Below are 16,515 nucleotides of genomic sequence, written 5' to 3'. Positions count from 1 at the left end.
ACATGAATGGTAGTAATGTAAACTAGTTCGATCACCCCAGAAAAATGTTTGGCAATACTTACCAAAGCTAAGCATACATATGCCCTGACTTAGAATTCCACACCTGGATAATATTCCAGAAAATTGAGTGCTTGTGCCTACCAAAAACATCTTTAAGAATATTCATAGCAGATTTATCATAATAGCACAAACCTGGAATCAACTCAAATGCCCAGGATGGTGCCCAAGGTAAATTGGTATATCCGTACAAGGGAATACTCCACAGTGATAAATATTCAAAACGTGGTTGAATCTCAGAGACATAATGTTGGCTCACAGAAGTCACACACCAAAGAAGACACACTGTGTCAGTCTGCTTATGCCTGTCTATCAGGTTTAACAACGGGCAAAATTAGTCTATGATAATAGAGGTTGGAATAGTGGTGAACCTGGGGTTGTCACGAATTGAAAAAGCACACAAGAAGGCTTCCCGGGTGCTGGAAATGATCTAGATCATGATGTGGATGATGGTGGTAGGGGAGTAATCGTATGTAAAAGTTCAAGCCACACACTTAAGATGTGTGTCCTTTAGGCCACACTCAGAAAGCAAAAACCAAACCAATCCTTCCCTGCACACAAACAAGAACAACAGCTACCAAGATTTACCCAACTGTAAAACAATGCAATTTTATGAAAGTTATCAGCCATGATAAATTTCTAAAAGAAATATAACCTCCCAGTCTCAGCCAACACTAAGCCAGAGCTGTTTAATGTTCACTAAACCTGAGGTACCTTCCGACAGATCAGTAAACTGGCCAGATCAGATGTATAGTATTTAAATTAGGAGAAACATTCCAAAAGGGAAAATAAACTTTAAACTTGTTCTGACCTAAGTCTGCTTGATTTTGATTTTTTTTTTTTTTTTTTTAAGACAGAGTCACTCTGTCGCCCAGGCTGGAGTGCAGTGGCATGATCTCGGCTCAGTGCAACCTCTGTCTCCTGGGTTCAAGGAATTCTCCTGCCTCAGCTTCCCTAGTAGCTGGGACTACAGGCTTGAGCCACCACACCTGGCTAATTTTTGTATCTTTAGTAGAGATGGGGTTTCGCCATGTTGGCCAGGCTGTTCTCAAACTCCTGACCTCAGGTGATCTGCCCACCTCGGTCTCCCAAAGAGTCAGGATACAGGCATGAGCCACCACGCCTGGCCCCACTTGTTTTTTTAATCTGCCATCTATTTTACAAAAAATTCTGTAACAGGCTGGACGTGGTGGTTCACACCTGTAATACCAGCACTTTGGGAGGCTGAGGTGGGTAGATCACCTGAGGTCAGGAGTTTGAGACCAGCCTGGCCAACATGGTGAAACCCCATCTCCATCTCTATTAAAAATACAAAAATTAGCCAGGTGTGTTGGTGTGCCCCTGTAATCCCAGCTACTCAGAAGGCTGAGGCAGGAGAATCAGTTGAACCAGGGTGGTGGAGGTTGCAGTGAGCTAAGACGTGCCACTGCACTCCAGCCTGGGTGACAGAGTGAGACTCTGTCTCAAAAAAAAAAAAAAAAAAAAGCTGCAACAATTTGTGAGAAAACATTCAGAACCAGTGAAATAAAGGCGTGATAATAAATGCAGAACCTCATGGCTGTTGGAATTGTCCTAAAGATAGTTAATTGCTGGTTAGAGACAAAACGCATACTGCTGCCTGATTGTGTACACAAAAAATGTACCTGCCTGGATGCTGTGGTGACAGATGATACAGCATAAATGACAGGTAAGAAAGTAGGAAAAATAAAAGAGAGCAAACAGGCCCTCAATGCCTGTCTAAATGTTAACAGAATTTCATAGAATTAGAACAAAGCATCAACACTAAATGATGTGCATAAGAATCTACAATCCTCAGACCATATTTGCAAATTCATGTGAAAAATGGGACTATGATGTACCCCCTTTCCAAGACAAATCTGGAGCAATGAAGCCTAAAACACAGGAAGTGCCTAAAAATGCCATGCAGAAGTCAAGAGCTTTGGAGTCATGTATGGGGTGGGATACTTAGTCTCACTGCGACCTTTGGGCACATTCCACAAAAGTTCTGACCTTCATAGAATTCCCTCACGGAAGTTCAAATGGGAATCTGTGAAAGCAAATAATGTAAGTTTTTTTTTTTTTTTTTTTTTTGAGACGAAGTTTCACTCTTATTGCCCAGGCTGGAGTGCAATGACACGATCTCGACTTGCTGCAATCTCCGCCTCCCGGGTTCAAGTGATTCTCCTGCCTCAGCCTCGCGAGTAGCTGGGATTACAGGTGCCCGCCACCATGCTTGGCTAATTTTTGTATATTTAGTAGAGACGGTGTTTCACTATGTTGACCAGGCTGGTCTTAAACTCCTGACCTCAGGTGATCCACCTGCCTCAGCCTCCCAAGGTGCTGGGATTACAGACGTGAGCCACTGTGCCCGGCCCTATGTCTTATATATTATAGGTACTAAATGAACAATGGATGTCATGATAATATTTGCAGATTGGAAAGATCCATCTTTGTGGGTGGTGCTCTTGGAGGAAGTGGGTGCAAGCCAGTCTTACCTAAGAAAGATCTAAGCAGCAGGGAGATACTGTCTCATGTCTAGGATCAAAGATCAGTGTTACTGGTCTGGGGGTGGATATGGGGCATTGAGCGAGTTCATACCCGTCATTAATGTTCTCCAAAGAAGAACGCAAAGCCATCTGTTCAGCGGAGAACATGGTGCAGACCGGGAACACACAGTATGTGAGAGCAGTTGGGGCTACCTTTACTGTGGGTAATGGCAAAGTGAGCTGTGCAGGAACAAAGGAAATAATGTGGTGTATTTCAGGCCTTAGAACCTTAGATGCCTTCCCACCTGAGACTCAGAGCCGTCAGCTCATTCACAGCCATCAGCTCAGGGATTCCTCTCTGAATGTCTCCTAAGGAAATAAATTAAATATAGGCAAAATAAATGCAGAAACATTATGCGTACAGACACTTTTTTTTTTTTTTTGATACGGAGTCTCACTCTGCCACCCAGGCTGGAGTGCAGTGGTGTGATCTTGACTCACTGCAACCTCCACCTCCAGGGTTCAAGTGATTCTCCTGCCTCAGCCTCCCAAGTAGCTGGGACCATAGGCGCCTGCCCCCATGCCCAGCTAATTTTTGTATTTTTAGTACAGACGGGGTTTCACTATGTTGGCTAGGCTGGTCTCAAGCTCCTGACCTCAGGTGATCTGCCTGCCTCGGCCTCCCAAACTGTTGGGATTACAGGCGTGAGCCACTGAGTCTGGCCGCATACAGATCTTGTCAAAGAATTTTGTAGAATACTCCCAAGTTGAAAATAAGACAATAGAGAAATGGTTTAAAATAATAAATCATGATGTATCACATAATGGAATATCAGTTATTAAAAACTTATATTTATAAAAACTACATTGTCACAAGGGAAGATACTTGTGTTATAATGTAGCTGAAAAAATCAGGATACAATCTTGTGTATTTGCCTTAATCTCAACTATGTAAAAGCCATTTGAGTTTGCAGGTCAGCTTGAATCCCTTTGTTGGAAAAGAAAACTGGAAGAAAACAATAAAAGGCCAACAGTGATTACCTCTGTGGTTGGAATTATTGGTGATCTTTCCTTCTTTCTTATGTACCATCCTGTTTGTTTTTCAGAGAATGTTTAACCCATTTATGCTGGAGGTTGCAATTTTTGTGTGTGAAAAATCAGACCTTGGCCATGACCTTGAGCAGTAGGATGTAAATAACTCCCACAAGCTTAGCATTCCAATAATGGAACACTAGGCATTAATGGGCTCAAGGTAGTAAGGCCCAAGTGTGGATGGAGACTGTATTTTTGTGGTTTGGGTCTGCATGGTTCTGTGAATTTCCTTGGCAGCACAAAGGGCTTGTGTAGGAAGAGAGGAGGCTGGTGTATGGTTGGGGTTTCAACCAGGAAGGTGTGGTGGTGGGGGACCAAGGTGTGAGGGCACTGGGGGTGCTGGTAAGAGAGCAGTTGGGGGATGACCATGAGGCTCAGGGCTAGGCAGGGTGGAGGCTGAAGAGAGATGACTCGTGAGAAATGAGCAGTTGGAGCAGAAGGTCCTTGGATGGCGGAGGAGCAGAAGTTTAAGAAACAACGGGAGCAAAACTAGGGTGGAAAAGAATTGGGAAGAGAGAGTGGGTGCAGTCTCATGCAAAGTACAGCAGTTTCAGGGTCATGATAGGTCATGGTGGAAGTTCATTGATTAATAAATATTGATCCAGCAGCTACTGTAAACCAGCATCATGGTAGGTGCTAGACACATATACAGACCCTGCCCTCCTGGAGGTTGTGCGCTGGTGGGGGACTCCAGTATGGAATAAAAAATAAACCACTCCAAAGTGTAATATGTTCTCTAAAGAAGAGGAGCAGGAGGGGGAAATACAGGTCAGGAAAAAAGACCAAAGGAAATGTCATTGCAGCTAAAACCCGAAAAATTAGTGCGAGTCAGCCAGGTGAAGGGTGGGGGCAGCTTGGGCTAAGCCCCCAGGGCAGGAAGAAGCTTGGGGTGTTCACAGAACTGGAAGAAGGCCAGTGTGGCTGGAGTAGAGGGAGCAGAGGGTGGTACTGAAAGGAGGCCCAAGAGATGTGGTCCTCTTAAGAAGTCTGGATTTCAACCTCACTGCAGAGAAGCCAGGGAAGGGTTTTGAAAGGGGGAAAGGACAGGGTCCAATCCCTATTGCTGGAGGAGGATGAGAGGGATAGTGGCTGGGATCTGGGTATTGCTGGACAGCCAGCCTGCAGAGAGCCCCTCAGGAGTAGGGTCCCTGTGGCCTCTGGCAATGAGACAGCTCGATTCGACCTCTGCCACCAAGGCTCACCTGGCAATGGACCTGTTGAGACATCGTTTCTTCCTAATTGGTTCCTGGTTGGCCCTTGACTCCAATCCTCTCCCCGGGTAGGGATGGATGTCTGTGCCTATGGGGTCTGTATTTTCTGAACCCAGATGAAGACAAGCAGATTGAGTGTCTGAAGACCCAAAAGCAGAACCTGGGATGAACACTGTCCTGAAGGAGTGTCCCTGCTGCCACCTGGGTTAGAAAGTATATTGCCTTTGACTTTACCGTCTTTACCCCATTAATCACCAGCATCTGGTTTGACTAAGTGAAGACTCAGGACTGATGATTAGCAATGATGATGATGGTGTTGGGAATAACTGAGTGAAGAAGCAAATGCAAATATTTTTAAGGGTAAATATCAAAAGTGTAAATACTCTTGCTTTCTGAGATCCCAAAGTATGCCCTTCCCTGAGTGTGGGAAGGGCTGATATTCCTTTCTTTTCTAAACTGAAAAATATTTCAGTATGCAGAGGTAGACATCATTTTCAGAAAGGCAGCCTTGCCCAGCCTTAACTGCAGATTAGGGGTTCAAACCCTGGCTCTGCCGCTTACTATCTGCACGCCCTTGGGCACGGGTACTTGCCCTTCTCACACTAAGTCTCCTCATCTACCACATGGAGATAATAGCAGCATCTCGGCTGCAAAACCAGGGTAATGGCAGGTCTTAGCTCAGAGGGTCTGCTGGCAGGTGGATGATTTAAATGAGTGACTGTTTGTAAATGGCTTAGATCAGTGCCTAGTATTTGATAAAAGCGTGTTCCCAGTGAGGTGCGTTATATTTAGAACTAGCATGGTCTTCTTTCTTTTGGCTTGTCAATGAGGTTCTCCTTCTCTGAAAGGGATGTGTTCAAGGGTAGCTGAGAGATTTTTCTGGAGCCTCAAAAACAACCAACCCCGGGCTCTTGGCTTTCTGGTTGTCCATGCAGGCTGCAAGAAACGCTATGTGGGGTCTATGTTTCTTTTGCAACTTTGACAAATCCTTACTTGAACATTTTAGCCATTTCTCAACCTGGCTTCAAGGCTTGATCCAAAAGGCATTAAGGAGGGGAAAAGCCTCCTTGACTGCCAGCCACTTGGCAGGGCCCTGGGAACCAGAGCTCTTACCAGAAGGTGAAAGTCCCAGGGGTAGGGGAGGGGCACTCTTCCTTTCCACATTTGTAAAGCATGATGGGGAAGGTGCTTGCTCTACCAGGCTCCAGATAATTGTCCATTTTCCCAACCTATTCACAAAATTCCCCACCAGTTTCTATTTTGAGTGTTGACACCATGTTCTCGGCCTTAACTAATCACCAGGAACTTCAGTTTTTGTCTTCTGAAAACCTCCAGGCACTTCAAAAGCCACCCACAGAATACAAATAAAGCCAGAGGTTTCAGATATTCTGGAAACAAAATTCTTCGGTAGAAAGGCAGTTTATGGAGTCCATAAATATTTAGTAGTTAGGGCAACAAAAACTAACGTGATTTTGAAGAGCGAGGAGCAGAGGCTCAAGGTGGGAGAGGAGAGGGGAGTATAGCTTTTTTTTGTAGTTGTTCCGTTTAGTTTGAAGATTTTGAAAAAAGCAAACACACAGGCACCCAACAAACTCGTTGTCTCTGATTGTCATGAGTCAAGCGTTCATTGTGAATGCAGGTTATTAATTTGGGGGGCTAGAAGGCTGAATCACTGTTTTTGTTCTTTTCATACAGGGAACTTAAAGCACTTAACCATCAAAAGAGGCTTTTAAGTGAATAGCTTGTGCCCAAGGGCTAACATTAAAAATTCAGAAAGGAAACTTCGTTTGATATGCCCAAGTAAGTGGGAATCTGTCTTGGGCCTCGTTTCCCTCGATTCTTCTATCTGGGATTTTGATCCCGTTGAAAGCCACAGGTGGAGAGAGCTCCCTCCGGGGTCCAGGCCGGCTCTGCCTCCCACAGCGGAGCAGCGCGGCTTTTCCAGGCCTCCGGTGTGTGCGGCGCTCACCGTCCGACCCAGCGTCCCGCCGAGTAGCGCGGTTTCCGCGTGACCCCCTCCAAACAGCGCGGACCTCGCCGCTCATTCTGGCGTCGGGTGACATCAAGAGTCCCCATCTGACGTTAGCATCATCTCTTCCAGCCCGGGCTGAAGGCGTCCCCTGCGGACTCCTAGCGCCCTGGGCTCCCCGCTGGGACGCAACTCCCGCGCCTCTCGCCTGCCTGGCCCGGGGCGTGCACCGCCGGGGAAGGGGCCGCCGGGCTGTACCATCCGCAGACCCAAGCCGCGGCTCGGGCTCGGGAGGAGATTCGCTGGGTGACCACCCAAGGCGCCTCCCTCGTGCGCGGTCTCCCTAAATGGACCAGCCCTGTCTTTACAAGAAAAAGCATTTTTAAAAAAGAAGAAAGAAAGAAAGAAAATAAAGAAAGGCGAGCGCAGCTGAGACGGCATCAGCTGTTTTTCTTCCCACACTCGCCAGTGTCACACCCATGAATCACCTCCAGACTGGGCGGCAGCTTCCCTAATTAGCCTGGAGACGCTCGGGACCCACACGGTTATAAAACAACAACAATAACAAACTTTTACTTTTATTCAAATGCACACTTCCTTCCCCCGGCGCCCACGCCTGCCGCAGGCCACAACTTCGAGGGCGCATCCGGAGGTGACCTGGAGTCCCGGGTCCCTCTCCCCGGCGCGCGCCGGTGCCCTGGGCCTGTCCCGGACTGACTTGACGCCCGCTCAGGGTCTCCGGTGCGCCCCGGTCCCCCCGGAGCCCCGACAGCGCCGCTGCGCGGACAAGCCGAGGCGGGTCGGGAGCGGCGCGGGCTTGGGAGGGAGCGCTGGGCAGCCGGGCCCGCACCCCGATCGCCCTCCCGCCTCCCGCGGGGCGGCCAAGGCCCGGTGCGCCCTGCACCCAGCCCCGAGGTCTCGGCCCCGCTCCGCCCGGCCGGCTGCGGAGGGCGTTGGAGCGGCCGCGCGCGGGGGAGGTGCGCGCGGGGCCGGCAAGAGGGGAGCTGAGCGGGCGTCCGCCCCCGCCGAGCCACCCCACCACCCACCCCCCGCATTCCTCACAGCCTACAACTACCACACCTCTTCATCTCTTTCACTGCTTTCCATCCACCACGCTCCTCTTCTACCAGCTAACCGCCGACGCGAGCCGAGCGGAGCCGGCGCGCCTGTCTTTTCTATGGGAAGGTGAGAGCTCGCCAGCTTGCTCCTGTGGTATCGCAGAGGTCTGCGGGCCGGTCTTCAGCGGAGGCAGCAGCAGGGAGCGTGGTGTCAGCGCCCGTGTCCCGCTCTCCGGCCGCAGACCCAGGCTGTCTGGAGGCCGCGCGGCCACCTGCTGCGTCGGTGCAGCTTCGGGCGGGGGCCAGACGCGCACCGCGGCGGGAGCAGCCCCGGCTCGCCGCACCCCGCGAAAGGTGCCCTTCTCTGCGCGTCTCGCCGAGCCCGGGCCACGCTCCTGTGCCAGGTACCTCAAGGGGTTTGAAATCGCGTGGCCCAAGGCAGGCGTGGGTCGAAGACGGGGTGGGCGCGGGGCACCGGGCGGGGTGGCGTGGGCTGGGGCTAGGGGTCGAGGGCAGAGACCGTAAGGCCAGGGGCCCCTCGGACTGGGAGAGGCGCCACCCCCGCCCCCGAAGCCCTGGGCAGCTCCTGGGGCCGAAGGGGAGCCGGACGCGCTTGTGCGAGTGCCCAAAGTTTCCCTTTGCTGACTTTGCTGGACTCAACTTTCCATTATGAGGCAAAACCAGCAGTTTACGCGCCAGGAAAATGAAAGAGGAGGGAGAGAAGGTCCTGCTCGGTTGAAATCGTTAGCATGCGAGGTCTTTATGCCCACTGTCTCCACACGCCCTTGCAGGGGAAAGGAGCGCGCACATTCACGAACTGCCTTATGCTTTAGGTGATGGTTTATTTAACAGGTTTTAGGCTTTGATTACATGCCACCCGGGAGGGATTCTGGAGTTGATCTAGGAAGTGTTCACATTTTTAATCAACAAAAATTTGTTGAACAGAACAAAGCTTTGGTATGAAGTTCACATGTGATCAGAGCATAATAGTCACTTGCTTTTAAATGCAAGTCAGAAGCAGTGCCACTGTGTGAATTTGACTCCGTGTAGGTGCAAGCCGCCTGCAGGCATTAGGTCCTGCTGACAATTTTGAGCCAGGAAATGTAAGTGGAAGACAGGCAGCTGTGTTACCCTTTTAGCGCCAGCTCACACCTTCCCAAACTGGTCTTAAAGTATCCTACTCGGTTATTTGAGTCTGCAGGCTTCCTTCATTTGCATATACCATAGACTAGAATCTGTGTAGACCCCTGATATTTTCCCTGGAGCTCCCACGGACGCACACCTGGAATGATGGAGCACTGTGGTCACCCTAAGAACCTACTGAGGTTATAAAATTGTGAGGAGAAAGATATCTAGAGACAGCGTCGTGTGGTGACATCAGGCATCCCTGCTTTGGAGCTGGTGGAGAAGGTTGAGCTGGGCTGGTTTCTGGGCTCTGCTCCCCTGCTGTGCCATCTTGGAGCCTGAGGCAAGAGGAAAAATCAGGATCACTGATCCTGTCTTTATTTAAAAGTGTGAGATTTTGTACATTGTGGATTTCTGTATTTGTTTTGATGTTTTAAAATATTGTAATAAGGCATTTATCTGACTGCATTTTTGGTACCCCCTTAAATTTTGTGCCTGTGGTGAGTACTTCGCTTGCCTCACCCTAATTCTGGACCTGCTCTGAGAGTCAAGTTCTTAATCTCTAAGCATCTATTTCCTCACTTAGAAAATAAAGTGTACCATCCATGGATGCTGCGCAGCTTAGCTACTGCAGAGGATCAGGCATATGGGGCTCACTAACAGGTGGCTGTCCTACTGGGATCACTGCTCAGCTTGGCCCTCTTGGCTAGTTAAGGTGACTCTTGGCCTGGGCGCGATGGCTCACACCTGTTAATCCCAGCACTTTGGGAGGCCGAGGCAGGTGGATTGCCTGAGGTCAGGAGTTCCTGACCAATCTGGCTAATGTGGTGAAGCCCCGTCTCTACTAAAAATACAAAAAATTTAGCAGGATGTGGTGGCATGCGCCTGTAATCCCAGCTGCTCGGGAGGCTGAGGCAGGGGAATTGCTTGAACCAGGGAGCTAGAGGTTGCAGTGAGCTGAGATCGCACCACTGCACTCCATCCAGCCTGGGTGGCAGAGTGAGACTCAGTCTCAAAAAAATAAAATAAAATAAAACCCATAACCAAAACAAAAAAACAAAAAAAGAATCTTGACCAATCTCAGTGCGCTCTTCAGGGAAATGAGAGCAGTGATAGTGCTATGGTTTGAATGTTTGTGTCCCCCAGAAATTCATATGTTGATTCCTAATCCTCAAGGTGATGGTATTAAGAGATGAGGCCTTTGGGAAGTGATAGGTCATGAATGAGCTTGGTGCCCTTATAAAAGAAGCGCAAGGAGCTTGCTTGTCCCTTCCACCACGTGAGGACACGGCGAGGAGCTGCCTTCTGTGAGGAATGGACCCCCACCAGACACCCAACCTGCCAGTGCCTTGATCTTGGACTTCCAGCCTCCAGAACTGTGAGGAATAAATGTTGTCTATGAGCTGCCTGGTTTGTGGTATTTTGTTATAGCAGCTGAAATGGACTCAGCTGGCCAGCCCTGAGGGATGCTCTCGGTTAAATGAGAGAATAGATGTGAAGGTACCAGGCCTCCAGGAGGGCGGGTTTTCTGTGATGTGCTGGTGGGCCTGTATACCCACTTAGCTACCTTGACTTAGGTACCTTGCAGCCACTAGCTCTTCCCCTGCAGGCTGGCCCTGTGCCTTGTCATGCAGTCGCTTGTTGTGCACATAAATACTGCTTGTGTTGCAGCAGACTCTCTGGGTGGAAACCTGCCCCGGGTTTATTGTGGAAGGGTACAAAATTTTGTGTAAGTGAGCTTGATTTTGCTGTCCCCAGTGAGGTTCCTTGGTTCCCTTTTTGGTATACTCAGTTCCCAGTGCATGGTTCTGTTTTTCCGGAGCCCAATGAATGGTATTATTTCAGTCGCTATTTAGCTTAAAGGTAGCTTTGTCCCTGGAGAGTCAGTCTCTCAGTCTCTCCAGGTTACTCCTCCGGGGACTCCTTTTCACTACAAGTCACCCCTGGGCACCAGGAGAGGGTTGTAGTCCCATCAGAGCTTGAGAGGAGTGGCCCTGGCTGGTCATCTGGTCCTCTTGCGGTGCCCCAGTGAGTTTTCTTCCCCTTCACATGGAGCGTCCTGCTCACGTTTCCATCATTGTCCAGCTGGCGTCCCCAGGGTGAGCCACAGCAGGGACCTGGCTCTTGCATTGGCCCAGAGGTCCCCACGCTCTGAGGTCTCTTCTGGGTCCCTATTGGGCACCTGGGAGCCTGCCCAGGTTGTGCTGAACTGTGTTAGGCCTCCATTTCTACTGTTCTGAGCTCGGCCTTCCCAGAGTTCCCGCAGGAAGTAGGACAGGAACAGCCCCTCAGCCCCACCCCTGCCCCTCCAGCAGGGGGGGTGGGGGTGCACAGCGTAGGTGCTCAGTGCCTGGGTTCATGTCCCAGGCCCAGAGGCCATTTTTCTACCTGTGGGGCGGGGCTGTTTCTTAGGTTCTGTCTTCTGTCCTCTGCACATCATGGCTTTGGGGAGAGCTCTAGGCTCTAGCTTCCAGGCTTTGCCCTTGATACATAAAAGGAAGTTTAAACTATTTCTGTATTCATCACTGCCCTAGGTTAAGTGTGCTAGGCCTTTTTATTACCTGAAAAAGACTGGGAGAGCCATCAGGGCTGCTGGAGACTTCAGTCAGGGCTGGGAGAAGGCAAGGAAGGAGTAGCTGGTGGCGGCGTTGCGGGGATCGAATGGCTTTCTGGGTGCACAGGCTGGCGTTTTCCAAACCACCGTTCCTATTTATGCTATTGCCGCCTCGTCATCAGAGCAACCCCCCCGTGTGCTTGGCACTCACTGCAAGCCGGAAAGGTCTGAGTCGTAATTGCTTCTTCTGGTGAATAAGATGAGTCCTTGTGAAGCCCGAGCCCTGGGTTTAGTTCACACTCAGTTCACGATGGATTTGGAAGGGGAGTTTTGACAGATTACCTTGAAGATATTTGTATTGCATTTAAGGGAGTCTAACCCATAATCCTGAGCCAAGTGGATAATGAACAAGAGACGCTGTTTCTGGCGGTGCCCAGTGAATTTAGCAGTGAAATGATGAGAAATGATAAGATAGGCGTGTGATGTAACAGAGCACTCCCTTAGCAGCGTCAGCCCTCAGCTTTTCGCAGGCTCAGATGCCATTCCAGAGGAGACTGCTGGTAGGAAGGATTCTTAGACATTTTTCTTATGATCTGGGTATCTGTGAAAGGAAATTATGGAAGATCGTTTCTAAAAGTGAGGATGGAAAGGTATTTATTTGCTCAGGCCTCCTCCTGGCTGTGGTGTGTGGGGCGGGTTTTTAACTATGTGTGCAGTTGAATAACTTCCAGAAGTATTTGCCCTAACCTCTGAGGTCCATACACTAGTCTGTCCATGGTATCTACCCTTATATTCTCATGTCTGTGGGAAGCACCAGAACCATCAGCGGCGGGGTGTGCAGTTCCCAAGAAACTACTGTCGGAAACACTGCCCCGTATGTGGGAGGGGAAAATGTCAGGGAGGTTGCCTTCTTTTTAAAGCAGTTGGTCCAGTCAAGGTCAGGAGAGTCAGGCTCTGGTGTCTTTTTTTTTTTTTGAGAGTCTTGCTCTGTTGCCCAGGCTGGAGTGCAGTGACGCGATCTCTGCTCACTGCAACCTCTGCCTCCTGGGTTCAAGGGATTCTCTTGCCTCAGCCTCCTGAGTAGCTGGGATTACAGGTGCCTGTCACCACGCCTGGCTAATTTTTGTGTTTTTAGTAAAGACGAGGTTTCTCTATGTTAGCCAGACTGGTCTCCAACTCCTGACCTCAAGTGATCCACCCACCATGGCCTCCTGAAGTGCTGGGATTACAGGCGTGAGCCACCATACCCAGCCCAGGCTCTGGTTTCTGCTGTGCCACTTAGAAGTCCTGCAACCTCAGTCACCCCTTAGATGGGCTGGGGTGGCAGACACACACACGCGCGCACACACACACACGCACACACATGCACGCACACACACACGCACACACACACGCACACACACGCACGCACGCACGTGCACACACGCACACGCACGCACACACATGCATGCACACGCACACACGCACGCNACAGGCGTGAGCCACCATACCCAGCCCAGGCTCTGGTTTCTGCTGTGCCACTTAGAAGTCCTGCAACCTCAGTCACCCCTTAGATGGGCTGGGGGTGGCAGACACACACACGCGCGCACACACACACACGCACACACATGCACGCACACACACACGCACACACACACGCACACACACGCACGCACACACATGCACACACGCACACGCAGACGCACACACACGCACGCACACGCACACACGCACGCGCACACACACACACGCACACACACACATGCATGCACACGCACACACACACGCACATGCACACACACACCAGCGTTACATGAAGTGCTGTGTGACAAACATAGAAAATGCTCCATAAATCCTATTTATAGGTATTACTCTCTTATTGTCTCTCTTGTAAGAAGGTGAAAGGGCATTTGTTGTAACTACCAATTAGGACCCCCACTGGTAACGCTCCCTAAGCAATAAAAGGTCCTTCTACATCTGAGATCTGACGGCATTAAGGAAAATGAGCCTAACTGCCGTACACAGTGCCCCTGAGCACAGCTGCCGGTGGAAGCTGCCATGTGGGGAACAACCTTGATGCAATTTAGAACACACAGGGAGAAGTGAGGGGATGGTAGAGGGGTGGGTGACACAGAACAGGGGTGAGACAGAGATGGGGTAGGTGATATAGGTAGGATAGGGTGGGGACAGAGATGCAGTAGGGGACACAGGACAGAAGGTGGGGAGAGGGATGGGGTAGGGGACACAGGACAGAGAGTGGGGACGGGGATGGGGTAGGGACACAGGACAGAGGGTGGGGACGGGGATGGGGTGGGGACACAGGACAGAGGGTGGGGACGGGGATGGGGTGGGGACACAGGACAGAGGGTGGGGACGGGGATGGGGTAGCTGGAAAGCATCCGCGTGTCCCATCTTGCTCTGCAGCATCTGCCCTCCCCACCAATGTGTGGGGAGAAGGACGTGACTTGAAGCCCTCGCATGGGGGCCACAGATGGGAGCTGCCCTGGGCCAAGACATACGCCCCTGTCCTGTTGGAGAGACACAGGGATGGTTCTGCCCTGCCACGTCTGGGCTCACTAGTGAGTGTGTTGAACAGCCTTGGATTCAGAGGACCAGAATTGGATCACCAGTGGGGAAGCGAATTTTGAGGGAATAGCCGGTTCCTCTGGGTAACTGGTCTCGTGCATATGAACGTGTTGTGGTGTCGAACACCTTTTCCATGTCGAATGTATAGTGAGTCTTTGCTGCCCGGCTGCCTTGGGTCCATCTGGCGCTTCATGAATACTAGGTGTCTTAGAGCTCGCATCCCCTCCTCTGTTTGATACACACCTGCTCTACTTACTCTTTATCTCTACTTGACATATCCTGTGAGATTCACCCATTGCATTTGTTTTTTTTGTTTTTTTTTTTGTTTTTGTTTTTTTTTTTTTTGCTTCAGAATTGAATGTTCCCAAACAATGTAACAAATGCCCCTTATAGAAGACACTAAACTCGTCCCTGGGAATGGGTTTTGAGATTGGGCATATTTTCGTGAAGCCATCATCCCGTCCAGATGGGGGAGCCTGCTGTGCCTGGAGCATTCTGGGACGTGGTGGGGGTCTGTAGAGGTTCGTGAAGCTTTGCTTACACTCACTTCAGGTCCACAGACACTGAACTTTGTGTTCAGGGATGGTTTCTTCCTCTGGCTCCTCGGGACAGAGACATGACCAGGGAGGCGGCTCACCCATCCCACTGTAGATGCTGCTTGGAGTCTGGGGCACACTGGGCTGCTCTCTGAGCTCTTGGTGTGATTACACCTCTGTGACTACACACAAGGTCTGCACCACACAGGTAAGGGAGCAGGTGCGGTGGGCAGAGGGGCCACACCGGGTCCATGGACGTCGACCCAGACCGTGGCTCTCGGGTTCTGTCCCTTCTGTGCAGGTGGCATGGGAAATACCGCAAGTGCTCTGAAGCCCCATCTCCACTCTTCACCTCCTTTCTAATCTGAGTTTAACACCCCTCTCCTGGCTCTGGAGTTTCTGTGATCTTGCGTTAGTACTTTAGTATTGACCTTTCTTCCCCAGGGAGGGGTACCAAGAACTTTTTTGTGGATCTTTTCTGCATGGAAGATTTGTGACTTAGATTCTGCAGCACTAGCTTGTCCAGTGGAGGTGAGGAGGGAGAAGAAATGATGTGTTTTCAGGGGTCAGACCCACTCCCTTGAGGTCTGAGTCACACGGCCACACCTCTCCGTTTGATTCGGTCTGGGTGATTCGGTCTCTGAGCTGTGATCATTTCTACAGGAACTGAATTCCATGTAGTTTTGGTCGATTGCTGGGTGTCAGCTACATGCTCCATTGGAAATCACATTCTGAAATTATCCTGTGTTAGTTAGTGCTTCCAATATGCTCTCTGGTTGAAAATGGCACTTTTATAGACAAACACAAGCATTTTGAAGGTTTGAGTCACTCGCTTTGTGAGGCTTGGCCGGTGTTATCTTGTTCTCTTCACAGCCTTTGTGAGCCAAAACAGGTCTTTGAGTGGAGGTGTGCTGGTGCGCGGGTCTTATGTGGTACCACACTCTAAAAAATGACTGAATGAATTTTGTGGGCCTGCATCAGACTCTTGAGTAGCTGGCCTCTCGGTAGGGGAGGAAGCCCTGTAGACCGGACATGGCCAGGCCAGCCAGCAGGGAGGGCCCAGCAGGTAGCACGGAGAAGGCTGGTCGGCTGTCGGGCTCTGAATAGACTTGAGATTTCCCTTACCTCGGTCAGGCTGCTCTTTGGCCACTGTGTTATGTGGCTTGAGGCCAGGTGCTGCAGTAACTGTCTCTACCATTAAGCCTGGAAGCGGAACAGGAGCGGATCTCTTACAACATTTGGGGTATAGCCTTCTGAACTTCTGTCTGTGCTAGAGTGACTATACATACATACGTATAGGCACCAGAGTACATATTTACCCCAAAGAGGTCATGTCTGTATTGTTTTGTGAGCTGTCTTTTTGTTTTTTTTTTTTTGAGAAGGAGTCTCTCTTTGTTGCCCAGGCTGGAATGCAGTGGCGCAATCTGTGATCACTGCAAACTCTGCCTCCCAGGTTCAAGACATTCTTCTGCCTCTCGAGTAGCTGGGATTACAGGCACACACCACCATACCTGGCTAATATATGTGTGTATATATATATATATATATATTTGTATTTTTAGCAGAGACAGGGTTCCACCATGTTGGCCAGGCTGGTCTTGAATGCGTGCCCTCAAGTGCTCCACCTGCCTCGGCCTCTCAAAGTGCTGGGATTACAGGCATGAGCCACTGCACCTGGCCATGAGCTCCCTTTTCAAAATGAATGGTACAAGTTGAGCCTCTTTTCCACAGTAGTAGATTATTAGATATTCTTCATTTGCATCCATTCTCAGGGCTGCAAGAAATTCCATTGTAGGGATAGGTTCCAGTCCCTGAGCCCTGTCTGGGATGGATGTTTAATTAAGTCATTTTCAACCATTTGC

Source organism: Rhinopithecus bieti, unplaced genomic scaffold, assembly GCF_001698545.2.
Source record: "Rhinopithecus bieti isolate Rb0 unplaced genomic scaffold, ASM169854v2 scaffold_6935, whole genome shotgun sequence".
In the NCBI taxonomy this organism is placed as follows: Eukaryota; Metazoa; Chordata; class Mammalia; order Primates; family Cercopithecidae; genus Rhinopithecus; species Rhinopithecus bieti.
Note: the sequence above shows the minus strand (reverse complement) of the source record.